This window comes from Triplophysa dalaica, chromosome 16 (genome assembly GCF_015846415.1).
Source record: "Triplophysa dalaica isolate WHDGS20190420 chromosome 16, ASM1584641v1, whole genome shotgun sequence".
In the NCBI taxonomy this organism is placed as follows: Eukaryota; Metazoa; Chordata; class Actinopteri; order Cypriniformes; family Nemacheilidae; genus Triplophysa; species Triplophysa dalaica.
In genome coordinates, this window is record NC_079557.1 from 6,713,369 (window position 1) to 6,731,426 (window position 18,058).

General features: G+C 36.6%; 1 protein-coding gene across 3 annotated transcripts in view; it reads right to left on the reverse strand.

Moving 5' to 3' along the window:
• Window positions 1-18,058, reverse strand: part of lingo2 (leucine rich repeat and Ig domain containing 2) — a 219,995-nt gene that overhangs the window by 149,883 nt on the left and 52,054 nt on the right. For 2 of the 3 annotated variants that reach the window (XM_056768894.1, XM_056768895.1), the window contains exon 2: window positions 10,342-10,403. The gene's annotated coding sequence lies outside the window, so the exon portion shown is untranslated. Of the gene's footprint in view, window positions 1-6,659; window positions 6,738-10,341; window positions 10,404-18,058 lie in introns of those variants that run through there. The other variant, XM_056768896.1, reaches the window with a different exon arrangement.

The window sequence follows — 18,058 nt, forward strand, 5'->3', positions numbered from 1 at the left end:
TTGATTAGCCCGCTGTGAGAGAGAGATCTTTGCTCCTGCGAGAGATACAGCTGCTTACACCGAGAAGAAATGTCATTCCTCTTATGTTCCCAAGCACTGGACAAGTTATTACTCAATGTCTCTCGCCCTGTTCTTCCTCTCCCTCGCTCCGCTCACATTTCTCTCTTCATTCGCGATTATCAGCCCATAATGTGCGGCACTGTGAAAACAACCAAATGTCGACGCCACAACCTCAAAGCCCCAACATTTCAATTGGAGGAAATAATCCGTGCCCAATTAATGCCGGCAGACACGTTATGTGACTATGGGCAGACGGTGTATTATTCCATCTGCCCCGTCTGTGTTGTCTGATCCCAGGCAGGGAAGGAAAAGGGACATATGGCCAGAACACTTTATCTAGCCACACAGCTGGAGCCCGCAATGACAGATCAACACCATCTCACATCTGGAAAGGGCCAGGAGCCAAAAATTATCTATTGCCAGTCTGCCACGCGGCCATCATGCAGGTTGAGAACAGATGATCATGCATGTCCAGCACAGGTGTTAATGAGAGCCAATCAATTTATCAATTTACAATGGCCTTGTGATTAGACTATAAGGTTTTCCCAACAGACGTCAACCATAAGAATGTGATTATGTAAGAGTAATACCTCAGATGAATACACAGATTAAAAAAAATGATTAATAGCCTAGAGCTGCTGCATCGTGGGCAATAATACAAAAAAGTGAAGAAAGATTTGAAACCGACAGCAAGATTTACTGTTCAATTGTAATGGTTGAGTCGAATTCCGGCCCGTCTCGCCCTCTGCTTCACGAGAGTAACCAAAATAATACCTTCGGGGGAGAGATATCCAGCCTTCGACTATAAAAAAGGGAAGGGGTGGAAGGTTATTAAAAAACCAAGTCTTTCACAAATGTAGAGAGAAAAAACATATCTCTGGAGAATACGGAGAGAGCCACTTGCAGCTTTTTATCTCTGTATAGATGAGGATGTGGGCAGAGGAAACTGTGAGAAGTTTTCCTGTCATAAACGTATACGAGTGCTCAGAGTGCTTTTAGAAGAGCACTGTACATTCTAAATCAACATCGAGGTACAGCTTGCTTTGCAGAAAAATTGGGTATGTGTACATTATTATTTTGACTGCGGTCACACTGTTATCGGAACAAATAAACATGCACACTGTTATATACATGATACATTTAAGCATGCTAATGGTCATAACCTCAATGCATTTGGTCTTGGTGGAACTAGATCTTCACATGTCGTTGCCTTGGAATTATAAGGTATAATCTGCATTCTGGGGAGTTTTGAGATAACAAGCTTCTGTATGTATTTTGTATGTAAATGTACACATTGTAAAAATTACTTCACATAATGTAAATGAGTTGTCTCAGAATATGTCAATAACTCAGTTTTACAAAAAATGTCAAATAGAACCTCACTGAATTTTTTTTGTGAATTAGTAAAGTTAACTTGAAAAAAGCTAGGAAATGTTAGTTAATTTATCAGAACTGTCCAAGTAATTCCCAAGTACCGGGTCAATTAGTTTTTATTACATTTTATTTAATTAATGCTTCTAAATGTACTTAATATTTCTTTACAAGAGTCCTAGTTATATTTTCCTCAGTAATCTTTACTTGTTTGTTTTTTGAAAATATTACTTGAATTCATACATAAGGAGTTATTAGGAACACCTGTTCAATTTCTCATTAATGCAATTATGGTGGTGGTGTAATGGTGTGGGGGATGTTTTCTTGGCACACTTTAGGCCCCTTAGTGCCAGTTGGGCATCGTTTAAATGCCACGGCCTACCAGAGCATTGTTTCTGACCATGTCCATCCCTTTATGAACACCATGTACCCATCCTCTGATGGCTACTTCCAGCAGGATAATTCACCATGTCACAAAGCTCGAATCATTTCAAATTGGTTTCTTGAACATGACAATGAGTTCACTGTACTAAAATGGCCCCCACAGTCACCAGATCTCAACTCAATAGAGCATCTTTGGGATGTGTTCGAACGGGAGCTTCATGCATCCCATAAATCTATATCTGCTGCAAGATGTTATCCTATCAATATGGGCCAACATTACTAAAGAATGCTTTCAGCACCTTGTTGAATCAATGCCACGTAGAATTAAGGCAGTTCTGAAGGCGAAAGGGGGTCAAACACAGTATTAGTATGGTGTTCCTAATAATCCTTCAGGTGAGTGTATGTGAGGTATTAATATGTGTAAAGTAAAATGTATCTGAACATCAAAAACGGTGACAGGCATTTCACAAAAATACTTTTATTCAATGTTAGGATTCAAATAAATAACAGCTTATTTAAAAAAAAGAGAAACAAAGAAAAACAAAGGTTAACAGAGAAAACTATTTAGATCCATTAAACCACCTTCACATTTCCTCTGGCATCATTTGTATTAATTTGTCAAACGCTATGGTGAGAATGGTAAGTCCAAAATCTATGACAGCTTTCCTGTAGCTCAGTGGTAAGAGCATTGCGTTAACAATGCAAGGTTGCGGGTTCGATCCCAGGGGATTGCACATATCTATGTATAAATGTATAGGATAATGCAATGTAAGTCGCTTTGGATAAAAGCGTCTGCCAATTGCATAAATGTAAAGGTAAATTGAACATCGGCTTAGGTTATACCAATTATTAAATGTTAGAACAAATTACATGCTTAAGGTACGTAACGTTAGAAATATGAGACTTGGCACTACGGTTAACGTTAGCAAACTGAACCCAGTCAACATATTAATAGCTTGATTTAACAAAACTCAGTTAATTCAGTTATCTCTGTGCATACAAAAAACAATGTTTGGAAACGTTGTCCAGTACTGTTAGCATTACCAAGACGATACTCAATCACAAGAGCTTGAACTCAAACAAACCAGCGAAAAATAAAGTTTATTAACGCTGCACTATGCTTATTTAAAAGAAAACATTTGATGACTTAACATAGTTTAATCCCATCAGGCGCTGAGAAAATGTTCTGTTGGCAAGCTTTCCTCAGTCAGTTGTCATGGCTATGTTGAGTATATTTTACGTGTGTTCATCAGTTTTATACATAACTTAATTTAATGACAAAACACCAAGTAAATATTACTTGGCATTTTCATTTAAATGTACTTATGTATTAGATCACAAATAATTAGAAAGGAACGTCAAATAACACATTGAATTAAACGCAACATTTTAAAGTAGAAAGACAAAATACAACTTGCTTGTATAACATAGCCTACTCAAGTAATGCTAGCTTTATTTACAAGTTCAAAAAAATCTTTTTTTTACAGTGCTTATAATTCCAAGGGGACGATGTATATACAAGACAACATGTATATACAGACATATGTATTCAGTTTGGGACAGAGTGCATTAGGCGGCAATGATCGACAGATTGCTCAAGATTGGTTTGTTTGTTTTGGAGTTTACACAGGAGACTACGCTTTGCCATGAATCATCTGACAAGTCTTATCTTGTGCTTGTTCTATTATCTTCGTCTTGTGTGTGTATTTGAAGGATAGCAGTTAAAAAAAAAAGTGAGGGAGTTGCCATGACTTTACAGAATGTTTTGAATAATTGGGTTGCTCAGTGTATAAGAACCCTAAGAACTGATCAAAAAAGCGATGTGACACAAGACATCTACAGTAGAAATGGCTGTTTTCTAAAGTTAACAAGAGAAAATTAGGAAATTTCAAAACATTGCATTTGTCAGTGTTTTGAAACTGACTTATAAAATTTGCTTTTGTTCAGTTGTGCCAGGTTTTGTGTGAAACGCTGTCCATGGTCCTGAAGTTGACTGTTTTTCACTCTCAAAAACTGGGTCTATTGCTCACTGGCAGATCAAAGCTAATCTAGTACATCGAATTTACAAATATTTAGAGTCCAGTGATCCATCAATGTTGGGGAACATTACATATCTGACCTTAATGCACTTTGGACATGTGTCAGTGTAGGGTGTCAACTGCTTCTGACTGCTTCTAAAATACATTAGCTCTTAATTAACACTGGAAAAAGGCTCAGATTTCCCTCGCTGCTCAGGCTTCCAAGACTTGTGTGTTCAGTGGAGTTATCCAAGCAGGCATGCGCGCACACACACACATCTCCATTATCTATGCAAACCCTACTGGGCTGCCCCCTGCATCCTCAAACATGCATGGAGAACGCACTGCAGGTAATGCACTGAAATTGTGTGAAGTGAAATGGCTGACATGCATCTATGGGGGAACCTGAGAGATACTTAATAGAAGCCAGAGTACTAAGAGAGAGAGAGATAGAGAGATAGGCAGATGATTGATAGATAGATAGATAGATAGATAGATAGATAGATAGATAGATAGATAGATAGATAGATAGATAGATAGATAGATAGATAGATCACCATAATAGCTTATTTATATTCAGTGTCTTAAAATGAAAGAAGCTTTAGATATCCCTTGACTCAGTGTAACAGCACTTTTTTGGACTTGAATTTACATATTAGCGAAGCATCTACGTGTCACCTTAATAAGTGCATTAAGGCAAACTATAGGGATCATGTTGCTTTTAAAAGTTTAGATAGAAAACACTGGAACACAGCCAGAGCACTGTCACATTATCTTCAGTTTGGTCTTGTCTTCTGTGTTCATTATTAGTTAATTTATCCCTCACCTGATTCTGTTTTACCTGGTTATGTTTCCCTTGTAAATTTAAGCCTGCCTCAGTTTGCATGTGGTTCCTGTTCCGGTGTTCTCTTGCCTGTGAATTTCCATTAAATACCTTTGTGGAATACTTCTCTTTGTTGTGCGGTTCTATATCTAGCTAACACGTAAAAGCATTTTATGCTGATATATGCTCATATAACAGATCTCACAGCTTACTCGATTTTTTCCTTCAAGCACTTAATTGTTAGTTCACACTTATCAAGACATACAGATTTATTCCCAGATTTAGCACTTTTTCATTTCAATTTCACAAATTTCGAGGAAGATCGTGACAGGAAATGTTTCTATACATGCTATTAAAATTATCTGGAGACCACCTGCCGGTTCCTTGTGTTTTTACATCTCCAGCCCCTCCAGTCAAGTGTGTCGAAATCATGACACATTCTTTCACAGGCCGCTGGCTTGCTCAAGGATGGAACATGTTTACACATATCTGTGCATCTGGCTGATTAGTTTTTTCAAGTATGTCCCTCACATCATTCACCTGCTCTCAAAAGTAAAGTAATTCAGCCAGACATAAAGTCACCCTGGGGCTAAAGGCAGACATGATCTGGTCTTCAACCATTTTCTGAGTAAAATATCAAAACAACAGGTGTGTTTTTTAGCTCGATTTCAGCAATATGCATATTAATGTACAAGATTTAGTTTAATTCTCATTTTACATAAAAATGTTTATAAAACAATATTTATTTAGAAATTCAATCTAATTTTTTTTCAGTTTTGTAAAATGTTTGGCACTTGGGTAACCACTTTGTCTGTTTTCAAATATAGGTCTTAAATCAAAACCATTTGGGAAGCGATATTATGTACCTCCATCTATTTACAATTGGTGTAACATAAGAGTGGTTATTTTAACAACCTAATAGCAGACTGACATTAATGTGCTATAGGCCTTCAACTTACTAAATGTGATTTGAGTGCTTTCAAAAGACAATTTGCTATGCTGCTATAATATTAGAAAAGTCCAATGATAACATAAAACAAATTGTACTATTGGGTTGTGTTAACATGACCGAGTAATATAAACCAAAGAGACAGTAATGTTATGAATGTATCATCACATTAGGGTAGACACGGACAGTGATTTTCTTTTCTTCTTCGCAATAACATTTTAACGTTAGAGTTCGCAGCCATGCATCAAATTTCAAATCACACTTACAAAACAAGATAAAACTGCACACCGACAACATCATTTCACAAACTTAAAATGGATTTCCTGTGGTCCTGATGACTGATAAGACAAAAAAATAACATTTGGTGGTACAGATGGCTTTTCTAGGGAAAGTTCCAGTAGACTAGTTTAAAGCATTTTAGATTATTCCATCTACATATATATTTGCAATACAGAATGAAAAATGTGAATTACCATTGGAACAAAATGTTAAATGTTAATGTTTCTGAGGAAAACTAGATCACAAATGTCACATATATTTCTACTGCACAGAAATGTTAAAAATAGCTGTCTTGGCAGCTAACAAGTGTTGTAGAATAAATGCAGTATAGTCCAGTTGCCAATCACTTAAAACAACAAATTTGATATCAATGACAACCACAGAATACACAAATTGAACCTAATAATGTATTTCAGTTTGCCATATACTGTAGAAATGAGTTTGACAGCTCATCCTGATAGTCACCACAAAAGCGCATGTGTAAACATTGTCTGTTTTTTATCGAGAGCTGTCAAATCAGCACAATAGTGGCGTCCTCTCACCTGAAATATAGCATAGGCAGCGGAGTGCAGACAGACAGTAGAATGAAATAATAAATAAGTGCCAAGACCTTTTGTCACCTCTCGCCGAAAAGACACATTATCTGTCTGGGTTTGTATGGATCTGTGAAGAGCTAAGAGGCTTTTCTACAGCACCTCCTCTCTGTTAGCACAAAGGAAAGGGGCCTTGGAAAATCTTACAGAAAAAGCCGCATGGATAGTTTTCCCGTTTTTACCTCATGATGATCAGAGCACGATCCTGCCCCTTTAAGATGTTTCAAAGCATTGTGGGTAACTTCAAGGACCACAGTCTGCAGCGGTAGGTAAATCCATGTATTCCCCTGTGAAATGTATGTTGCTACAATTTACAAAGAGTGAGAAATAAACCCTATTTGATCAGGGAGACTGAACCTCCTGATTAGTGTCTCATTGTAAAAGGGATTATCTCAGCATGAATTTATTATCTACGATGAAATTTACAATAATAACAGTCGTCCTGAGAATACACCAGCATGTGGGATTAAAAGCTTTTAAAACAAACACTGTACCACATGAGCGCCTGTAATGGTCCACGTCCTTTGGTTAAGAGGATAAGAAGGCATTGTTGTTAAAAAGGTTCGTTTACACTTTAAAATGATTTATTTTATTCCCTTGAGGTCCACTTATAATTTTAGAAAAGTTTTTATGAATCATATTATAGTTTGTAGTTGAAGTATATGGTGGGCGGGCCATTGACCCAATCAGATTACTCAAATAAGTATGCAGAGCTATATTTGCCATTAAAGGTCCAGAGTGTATTTTTTTGGAGGATCTATTGACAGAAATGCAATATAATACATATAACTTCAAAGACATTCTTCAGTCTTCAGAGTTGTATAAAGAGCTTAAACAATGAAGCGATATGTTTTTATTACCTTACAATGAGCTATTTCTATCTTCATACACCGGGTCCCCTTTCATATAATTCGCCATGTTCTGTCACCCGTCGTACTGTTTCGAACGTGAGGGGTGGAGTGAGAGGTTGAGTGAGCGGTTGGTTGAAATTCACAACCTTAGCGCTAGATTTACCCACTGGACCTTTAAATAAATAATTTTACCATGTCAAGCCAATCATGTTTGATTTTTGTTCTTCTGCAGCAAACACTGGACCACAATGACTTCCGTTCTATTGACAAAAACATTTCTCAAAATATCTTCTTTTGTGTTCCACTAAAAAAGAGCTTTTAAACAACATGAAGGTGAATAAATGATGACCGATATTTTTTACTTTTTGTTAACTGTCCCTTTAAAGGCACATGTAAATGTCGCAGCAATTGATTTCAACCTATTTAGCCCAATTGCTTTTGACTGATCAACAGATATAAGCAAATTAAAGGGCTCACCCAAACGTGTAAATTCTGATATCATTTACTTACCCTTGTTTTATACCTGTAGGATTTTCTTTCTTCAGCAAACTCAAAAGAAGATGTTTTGAGAAATGTTGGAAACCAAAGACTGTTGGTCCCCGTGTAGTAGCATTGGCTTCCATGCATTAGAAGTCAATGGGGACCAATTGTTTTTGGTTACCAACATTTCTCAAAATATCCTCTTTTCAGTTTGTTGAAGAAACAAGGTCCTTCACATTTTAAAATGACAAGAGGGTGAGTAAATGATAACAGATTTTTTGTTTTGGTGTGAACTATCCCATTAAAGACTAATGGAAGCCATAACAGGACCATAACACGCATACTTTTTCCTATTCTGTGTTGCATTTATAGCATTTATGACTCAGTAGAAAATAATAACCAAGAGATTTTAACATTTAAAATCTGCCTTGAAAAAAACATCATGAAAAACACAAGTCCTACATTTCTGTCACAACACTTTTTAATAACCGAGTATGTGTTTATTGTTATTATGGTAACTTTGCTAATTTAAGCAGGAAAAACGCATTTGCAAGTACTCATCTACATTAGTCTTCATGGCGTGCTCACATGTACATCTTCCTTTGTACGGACACAGTACATAACTGTAAATTAAAACGCTTTTGTGCACAATGCAGGCACAAAGTTATTAACGTTATCTGAATCATCCTGTACCATTTTGAATTGTACACTTCTGCATAGACAGATCACAAAGCATAAGAACTTAAACTAAAGGAAACAAAAGTGGTATCCTGGCTAAATTAAGCCAAGGCTTGTGCTCACTAATGCCTCGGCTGATATCCCAGCATGCACCCCGACAGAGCGCTGGCGGCGTTTCTACTATTTTCTCTTATCTGCTGATGTACAATGGCTTGGATTAGTCTCAGCTTCGACTTTGTCCAATGTCTATCAGCCATCAGCCATCAGCCGCAGGTTTTTCCTATCAATTGGACTAGCTTGACATGTCAGAACATGATGTAACACGTACAGGCAAGCCAAACGCTGCTCAGGTGGCAGACAGGAGATGTGTCCTCGTGAGGTGGAACAGAGTTATATTAGTTGTCACGATGTAATGATAACATATTCTGCAGCTAATCATCGGCAGGGTCTATGGCATTACAAACACGCGTTTGTTGTCTGGTTGCATCATTTTATGACCTTGTGTGTATGTGAACATTAGACAGCTCAAGGCTGATGAGGGCGGAGATGTGATTTGGGGATGCTGTGAAAACGCATTTGCTTTATTGCACTTAAATAAATAACCTTTGGCCCAGTGGCATAATTCATCTTCATTTTCTGACATAAATAAGGAAGGAAATGATGGGGAGAGTGAAATTCATTTGTATTTTGCCTTTGAGCAAATGTCTGTGCGTTTTCATCTGATCTCTTATTGGAGTCTAATTGTGTCTGTATCTGTGTAGTGGGGCTAAAACAAATAAGTTAAATTGGCCTGTCTTTTCCCACAAACACCCAAAGACTACACAAGACTTTTGATAAGAAGCTAAAAAAAGAGATGTTCAAAGAAATTCAAAGTGTGATATAGTCATCGAGCTTGAGCTGTCACTTAAAATATAACCAAATATACCCGCACACCTTTTTTGTCACCTTGTCATTTAACACATAAATTCAAAGCGTGCTTTCGAGCTCTGTAATGTGAAATCATGTCACATTGCTCACATGGAAGAAATACACATTCATGTCAAACAACACTCGGTTTTATGAGAGCCACAGAAATTCAATGTAAGCAAATTAATGAGCAGACCCTGTTCCACAAAACCAATCACATGGTTAAGGGTCACATTTGATTGATGAATAAATATGTTTTCAACTGATATATGGTTTCTTAGGATATGACAATATTTGGCCGAGATACAACTATTTGAAAATCTGAAATATGAGGAAACAAAAATTGAAAATAGTGTTTAAAATTGTGAGGTGCTGTAGCAGGTCTGTTTTAACACTCTCGATTGGATGACCGCTGTAATGACGTTGTGGAGTGTAGATGAACCCGAAATTCTAAGCTTTATATAGATCCCAAACATGAGTGGGTAAATTCCAAAGAGCGGGCAGCAGCGAGCACTGTTTGTAAGCATGTTTCTGGCCATTTTTGTTCACAATTTTGCTGCATCCACTCATAAAAATAAAGTTTTAATATATTTTCTGTAGGAATTTTTAACGAACATGATCTGTACTTAATTAAAAATATATCAATTAGACCCATACAATGTATTGTTGACAAATATAACCATGTAACTTATGACTGGTTTTGTGGTCCAGGGTCACATTTGACATTGACTCTGAAGAGATGCAGAACTACACTGAGACAAGCTTTGACAAAACATTTTACTTTTTAGTTTTAAGTATTTTTTTTCCTGAAGTAATACCAGATTTATTTTGCTATTCGTTTCAGTATTATAGTCACAATAGGTCAGTCTAACATAAACATGTCCCCTTCACTTCCCAAAGGGCACATCAGGCACAGTTCCCATAGATATACAATATAAGGGTAACTTACCAAATAAAAACAGAACAGTTCATCATGCCCAGCCTGGAGGAAAGAGTTGAAACATCCATTGCCTAAAAGGGAAGCAAAATGAAAATTCAGAATTCACATTATTACCAGTGGATGACCTGAATAAAAACACTGTTAGTGTCCTTCTCATTTCACAGTTGTGAATTCTAACACATGAGAAACACATGGCGATCCGTGCATATGGAGTATAAAGTGCAATAGTTTTCTAGAGAGAGTAACATTGATTATTAGTTTAACAGTGGCAAGAGAAAGGAAACCATTAAAGTAGAAAAACAACATAAAACATCTCTCCTATCTATGAGTACCATTACAGAGAAGATTCTGAATGTCTGGATGTCCATATTTCGCAGAAGCCTACTCAAATGCTTATTAAAAATGCTTGCACAGGGTCAACATGGATCATGGTTCTGTGTTACTAGAAACAGATAAAAACTAAATTTTAAAACTGAAATTTTAATTCTACACTGGTTAAATTTGTGCCCAGGGGGAGTTTTGTGGTGTGCTGTACATAAAAGCATATTGGAAGAAAAATTGTATTAAAATTTGTATGTAATGATGTGGCAAATATCTCATTAATAGTCCTAAAGTGAGTACCCGACCCGCTCAAAAGAGGACTTAAATGGAACCAATTTATTCATTAAAATATTCATAACGTTATTGCAGGTCCCGAACTTTAAATGTTTGCATCCGAATCTTTTGCATATGCTTTAGCATTTGTAAACCTCCAATAACAGTTTCAGCTCAAGTAACATAATCACATTGCTAGTGTTTCTCTAGTTGTATGTTTTCAGCATCATGTCAAGTACTTTTCCCCAAGCATATATAAAAATATGTTTTCAGTGTCTAAGGTAAACCACTTTAAACATGACAGACCGGCCTATTAAGCTAGTTTTCAATAAAAGCAGCTGGTAGGCTTGCTCTACCAAAGAAACACATAATGTCTCTGTAGTTAAATTTAATAAAATCAAGTGTAGGTAAGGAAGCAAGAAATTTCTGTGCACACTTAAATGCACATACTGTATGTATCATGATGACAGTGCTTAAACAGAATGAACACCTTTCTTGTTCAGAAGAAAAGTGTTTGACACAAGAAGCGCTCTCAAAATATGAGACAGAAAATATGGCAGCGAGGGGCTGTGTGTTTTTACTGAGCAGGAAATGGTTTTGGGTATCAGACCAGATTGAATTATTACACAGAAAAGAGAGAGAGAGTGATAGATGGGTGTTGAAATTAATTGTTTTTTCGATGCATCGCGATGCAAACAAGGACAGTTAGTTATCGGTTCAGTAACGGACCATAACCGGTTATTACGTACTTACATTTTTCTGACGTCATGTCGCATACATGCTTTAACTGCTTAAGGGGCTGTGTCCACAGTGGCGCATTTACGTGACTGAAACGGCAGTAGCTCGGCTGAAAATGACCTCTGCAGGTGTAGCGTTCTGCCCAAAGTTGAGCATTTTTCAACTCTGGGTGCCCGGTCGAACGCCGGCATAGCACCAGGGCATAGAGGAAAAAAAGTCAACTGGTGACTTTTGTTAAAAGTGGGTAACCGCTGAAAACAATTGAAAAAAACACGCAGGTCCGGCCGCAGGTGTAAACGCCTCAGTGGACACACGGCATTAGCATACAATTGCGGAGGAAGGCGAGACGCTAGTAATTAAAAGTGCTCCAACTACTTTAAAAGACGACATCTAGGCACATTTCGACTTTTATGAAAAACCCGGTAAGCACAACCTGGACAGGACACAAGCTGTGTGTAAATCTCGTCACGCAAAAATAAAATATGCAGAGAATTTGAGAAACCAGGTTAGCCGTTTATTTTGTTGTAATATTTAATTAAATGTTTATACATTTGTTTTAATTTAAATGTTAAAAGTACATTGTACTATATAAGTACTCAAGTACACTCCTCCTTGCATTATGCATTATTTACTTTTGTGTATTTGCTCTTATTGCTGATGCCCAGACTTGAGCTTTATTTGATGTTTAGTACATCTAAGAAGAGCAGGTAAAATTAAAGGTTCAGTTCATATATCTGACTGCTTGTATTAATTGACTTATTTTAAACATGTTAACTAGTAAAATTGAAATTTGAGACGTCAATGCACCGTGATACCAAATTGAACCGAATCGATGACATGATGATCGTAACCGAACCGAACCGTGACATCAGTGTAGGTTCACACCTCTGACTGTCTCAGCAAACAACTTGCTTTAAACTTCCAATTGTTTCTAGACATCTACTCAAAAAGAAAAAGCTAGCTGTCAAGTTGCAATTTTTCTCGTGTTCTTGTTCATGTTGATCCATAAGTGCTCCTTAATAGACAGTGTATAAAAACGAATTTACTAAGTTATATTGTGCCCCCTATGTACATGCTGTTTGTGTGTATTTATATATTGCAAAAAATATGGACTTTAAGTTTAGGTTAACAAGCTAAAAAAAAACTCTCCTTCCATTCTACTGTAAATCGAAGATTAGAATTTGACTATACTATTCTACTAGAGCATGTTTCAGTGAATACGTTGTCTTCTTCAGAAAAGAAAAACTTGTCGATATCTAATGCTCTGTCAGCTGCCATAGTGGTTCCAATTTGCACCCTCACAGCTAGATGTCGCTAAATTTCATACACTTGACTTTTAAAATATGATCATATAGTTTCAACACCCCGGAGAGTGTTTTATTTCTTTTTATATACTCTCAATCTATCTGCTAGATGTAGAATATGTTGAATATGTAAAGATGGCAATATGTCAAGCATTTAAACCAGTATGTAAAAGCGGATAATTCGGTCGTTCCACTGTGTAGCTGAAAGCTTTCAACTCTAGCCGTGCTCTCCGACAGTCCCTCAGCTTGAACCTTTACCAGGACAACACCCGCAGGCCAACACAACTTCTGAAGTGAGCTGAACTCTTTAACTTGCCAAATTATTCATGTTCTCCCGTTACATCCTTAGCCTCCATGTGCTTATTCTGTAACCTCTGCAAAAGATCCTGCCCTGTGCACATCTTTTAGATTGTATGATCTTAATTCACAGAGACAACTACAGTAGCCATTCAGAGGTTGACGTCATGAGGTAAAACACTTGTCTATGAGGTTCCACTTGTCAATGTATGGATGGTATTAGTCAGAAAAGGTTGGAGAATTCAATGTGTTAAGAACGTGTGGAATTTTTTTTACATGTCCATGTTTTGTCCCACCATTGGCATAAAACACTGACGTGTTTGTTCAACTTGAAAACATAAGGTACCTGGTTGCATTAAATTTTTTTGCTAATTCAATTTAAAAATATTTTAATATTTTATTGGGGGGTTACCCGGATAGGGCTCAAGCCTTAGACTAACTTAAATGTTAGAGGTGTCTTGATCGATAACAACTGACACTGACATTTTAAAATATTTAAGTGCGATTGTTATGTATTAAGATGCACATCAGTGAGAATGTATATTATGTTTCTAAAAACGACTTAAATATCCAAATTTAACTGAGGCCTTATTCCTGGCATAAGATAATTCCTGTCCGGGAAACTACCCCTAAAAGTTTTACATTGAAGTCAAAATTTAAATGGAACCAGGTAACTTATTTCTTTAAGCTGAACCAATAAAAAATGACATTTATTTTCAATTAAATTATTTCTAATATTATGTTTAACATTGCTTTTGAGTGAAAAAAAAACCATGCCAGTCTATTTACAACAATACATGTTTAATTCCAGTTCTAAAATTAGAAAATAAATAATATAATAAATTGAATAATTATTATCGTTGTTGTTATTATTTCCTGCCTATTTGTTTAACAACGTGTTTTATTTACAGCTGTAATGCAAAATTATGAAAAGCACTATAGAAATAAACTTGAATTAAAAATGTAATCTTTACTTATGAGTCTACTTACAACAATAAATGTTAAATTCCTGTAATATAATTACATATTTACATTCATTCGTTTTATTATTATTTTCTTATTATTATTTATATCTATATTTATTTTCTGTTTGTGTATTTTCTGTACAGCTGCTTTGGCAACAATACAAAACTATGAAAAGAGCAATTGAAATAAATGAATATGATAAGTTGATACATAGCATTTGTCCTATTATAGAGTGATAAAAGTCTTGGTATGTGCCACTGGTTTAGTCTGTAAAAAAGCTGTTTACTATCAGCGTGTTATATATAACTTAACCATTGATCAAATTGTTAAAGCTTTAGAAAGCCTGGAGGAAACCTCAAGGCTAAAATTTGCCTCATGTTGCCAGTGATAGTCATGTTTCAAAATGTCCCTCTGAAGCCAGACCGCACGTCTCCAAACAGAATTATGTATCTCCAGGGTCCAAAAATAAGCCTGATGCTCTGTTTGGCTTTTGTCACCCTGCTCACATCCCTTTCGTCGCTAATCAGAAAAAGTCAATACTCTATCAGACTTCGCCTCTGAAACCTGAGACGGGCGCAGTGCAAACGCTCTCGTCCGCTCCTCACCTCTGGTCCCTGGGGCCATAAAGTAAAATGATTTATGATATTTATTCTCATAAAATCCCCGCTGCCCGCTGTCTAGATGTCGGGGATCCGCTCGCTCAAGAACGCAGTCAGCGATCAAGCAGCAGTAAGTAAACACGAGGCAGAGCGACAGCTAGCATTAGCATTAAGCGCTACCGTCCGCCATCGATCAGTTCTGCAGACGCAAATCAGGATGCAAATTTCCAGTTAAACTTCGGGAGCAGTCGACATCAAAGCGTCGTTCAAATGCACCACGCGTGCCAGACTGCTGATGAAGATAACGTGCGATTGAACTTCATTGGCCTAGGATGAAAAACAACAGGAGCCATCAACCATGCATTAATGCCGTTCCACATCTACTGGCATTCGTTTCCACAGCAGGTTCAGCGATCCATTGAAATAGAAAACACTCAACTCAACTCAACTCAACTTTATTTATATAGCGCTTTTTACAATTTTCATTGTTACAAAGCAGCTGTACATGAGACACATTTAATACAAGTATGAATTCTAAAGCAGCCCCCCCGGCCAGGCAGATAGTGCAAAACAATATGCAAACGGTGGTGGGGAACCCAAAACTCCCATCGAGAAAAAAAACCTCAGGGGAACCCAGGCCCAACCAGGGGATTCCAGTTCCCCTCTGGCAAAAGCTGCTGCCTCTGCACAAGCTCATCAGTGCTTGCACAACAAGGCTTAATAAAAATATAAAAATTAAAGATTATCATTAACAATCTAATAGCATTTGAAATGTTGTAGAAAAAAACAAAGTTTTTTTCTACAAAGAAAACAAAGAAAACAAAGAAAACAAAGAAAACACTGCTAATCAAAACGTACAACAGTATTTTCAATACATCACACTCATATCCAATGACATTTGGGCGGGTATAAGATGTGATGGAGATTGTACCCATGTGATGTACCATTTGCAGTTAAAAGACTATCAAATTATTATGGATAAGATGCATGGTTACAGATGCATAAGCGCGGTGAAAACATTTCTCAAATAGGAAAATGTCTCTACAATTGCAAAACGTAAACGGTTTCTTTTCTGCTGAGACCCAACTCACATATTTAGTTTGAATATGCAGTGTTTGAAATCACCTAAAACAGAGGCTTCGATTCACATGTTAAGAAAATAACTTTTCTTTGATTGAGTCATCTGTTAGTTCTCAATAAACCATCCTGTGTGTATTAGTAAACAGTGTCAAATTTTCCCAATGGTATAGCTGACCCATTTTAGCTTATCTGAAATATGGGCCACTACATGCAAAACATGATTTTCCCACTCCTTTATGCTTTCTTCTACCCTTTGTGAAGAGTTAAAAATTGTCTTAAATGAACACACAATACACTCACATGCTGCAAAATGTCCTAAAGAAAAGGCTCCACGGTCAAAGAAAAGGATAGATTTTGTAAAAAAAGACTAGTATAATGTAAGTATTAATTATAACATTATTAATGTTTTAAAATAAGCTGTCTGACTCAGACTGGTAACCAGTTCTCCAAAGCTGCGAACCCTTTTGACAAAACAGAATGCAAAACCTTGAACGCAATGCTTGTTTTGTCTTTCCATCATAGTTCATTTATTTCATGGATAACGCCTAAAGATTGCTCTAACTGTAATGAAGAAGACTAAGTAGCTTCAGTGGAATTGGTGATGTTCCATAATTCATACCAGCAAACATCATTAGTAATTTATGTTGAGGCAGCGATGTGGATATAGCTTTTAGCAAGAGGAATGAACCAACTTACTGGTCATATTTGCACATATTTCACAGTTTGTCTGGGGAAAAGCAACGCCCTTTTGCACTTTTTAACCTCTGAATGTCTTGAAGGCCCCATGGAAATGTCAACAGATTTGCCAAAATATCGCTAAAGATATTTCATCTAGAATTCTCTAGAAATCAAATACTCTAGAAGGAAACATGGGGATACATACATGAGAAAAATAAATCTTTTATAAATTCAAGCATGTGGCATTTGACGGAGGACTGAGGATATAGCCTATGAATATACTGTAAATCACATTACTTTCACATGTGGTTTTGAAGCATTTTTTATGTGATCACATGCAAAATATGTCTCACTTTCCTGCAAGGAACCCGAAATATGCTGAATATAAAAAGAAAATGCCAACTTGTGTCTCAATATACGTTTTAATATACAGTATCTGTACAAATAGCTTTTCCTGAAGAATATTTCTTGGGAAGAAAATCCCTTGAGAGAATGATAAGAAACTGCTCACTTTAGCAGATAAGTGTCAATCACATAAAAGCATGTCACCTTAATATGTCACTGCCTATGTAAGTGTGCACAATTTATTTTAAAGTAAAACAATGACATAAATTTCAATCTAAATCAGTTCAGTGTCGGAGCCACTGCACACACGACTTAGGTGTCAAACATCTAATTTAATGTGATAATATCCCTATAAACCTCGTAAAGTAATTCAAGACCTGCGTTACAACCCATTCTACCTTTCTCTTGAGAGGTGGAAAGAGAAGACTGCTATCGCTGTCAGAAAAATAATAGCATTTATAATAATAGCGCAGATGCAATTAAAGCGGGTATGATTGAGTCTGGGTGGGGGGGAGACCCCGGTTCAGATGGGACTTGTCAGATTTTCACTTTACATGCAAATGCAGCAAGCGCAAGACCAGCAACGAAAACCATTTATTTTTATTTTTGTTGCTTTTTGCAATTAAAATAATTCCTCTGTTTCAATCGCTGGGTCTTGTCTTCTTTACTGTCAGTGGTTGAAAGTGTGAGGTGGCACCCAAAATGCTCAGACAAATTAAAATAAAAATCGCAAACAGCAAGTGAAAAGAAATAATTGTATGTCAGATGTTGACTAAAACATTTAGTTGTATTACAAAGATCTAATCTCACCACCATCCAGTCAGTCTGGGATTGTATGAAAAGATCAGCCATATCAGAACTCCAAGTCATCTATAAACTTTTTGACAGGTGAGAACATAAAGTTATAATACAGTACAGTATACTCTAACTGACTTGTGTTATTGAAAAATATAAAGAACACTAATAATTCTCCAGTTGTGATATTTCTTCACTGCTGAGCTTAGTCACCTCACCATCAGATCATTGGGATCATGACAGATAAGTTACTAATGATCTGCAAATAGGCAAACAGTACATGATGGAAAAATACACTGTGCATAGGTCCACATGTCACGGACCAGATTA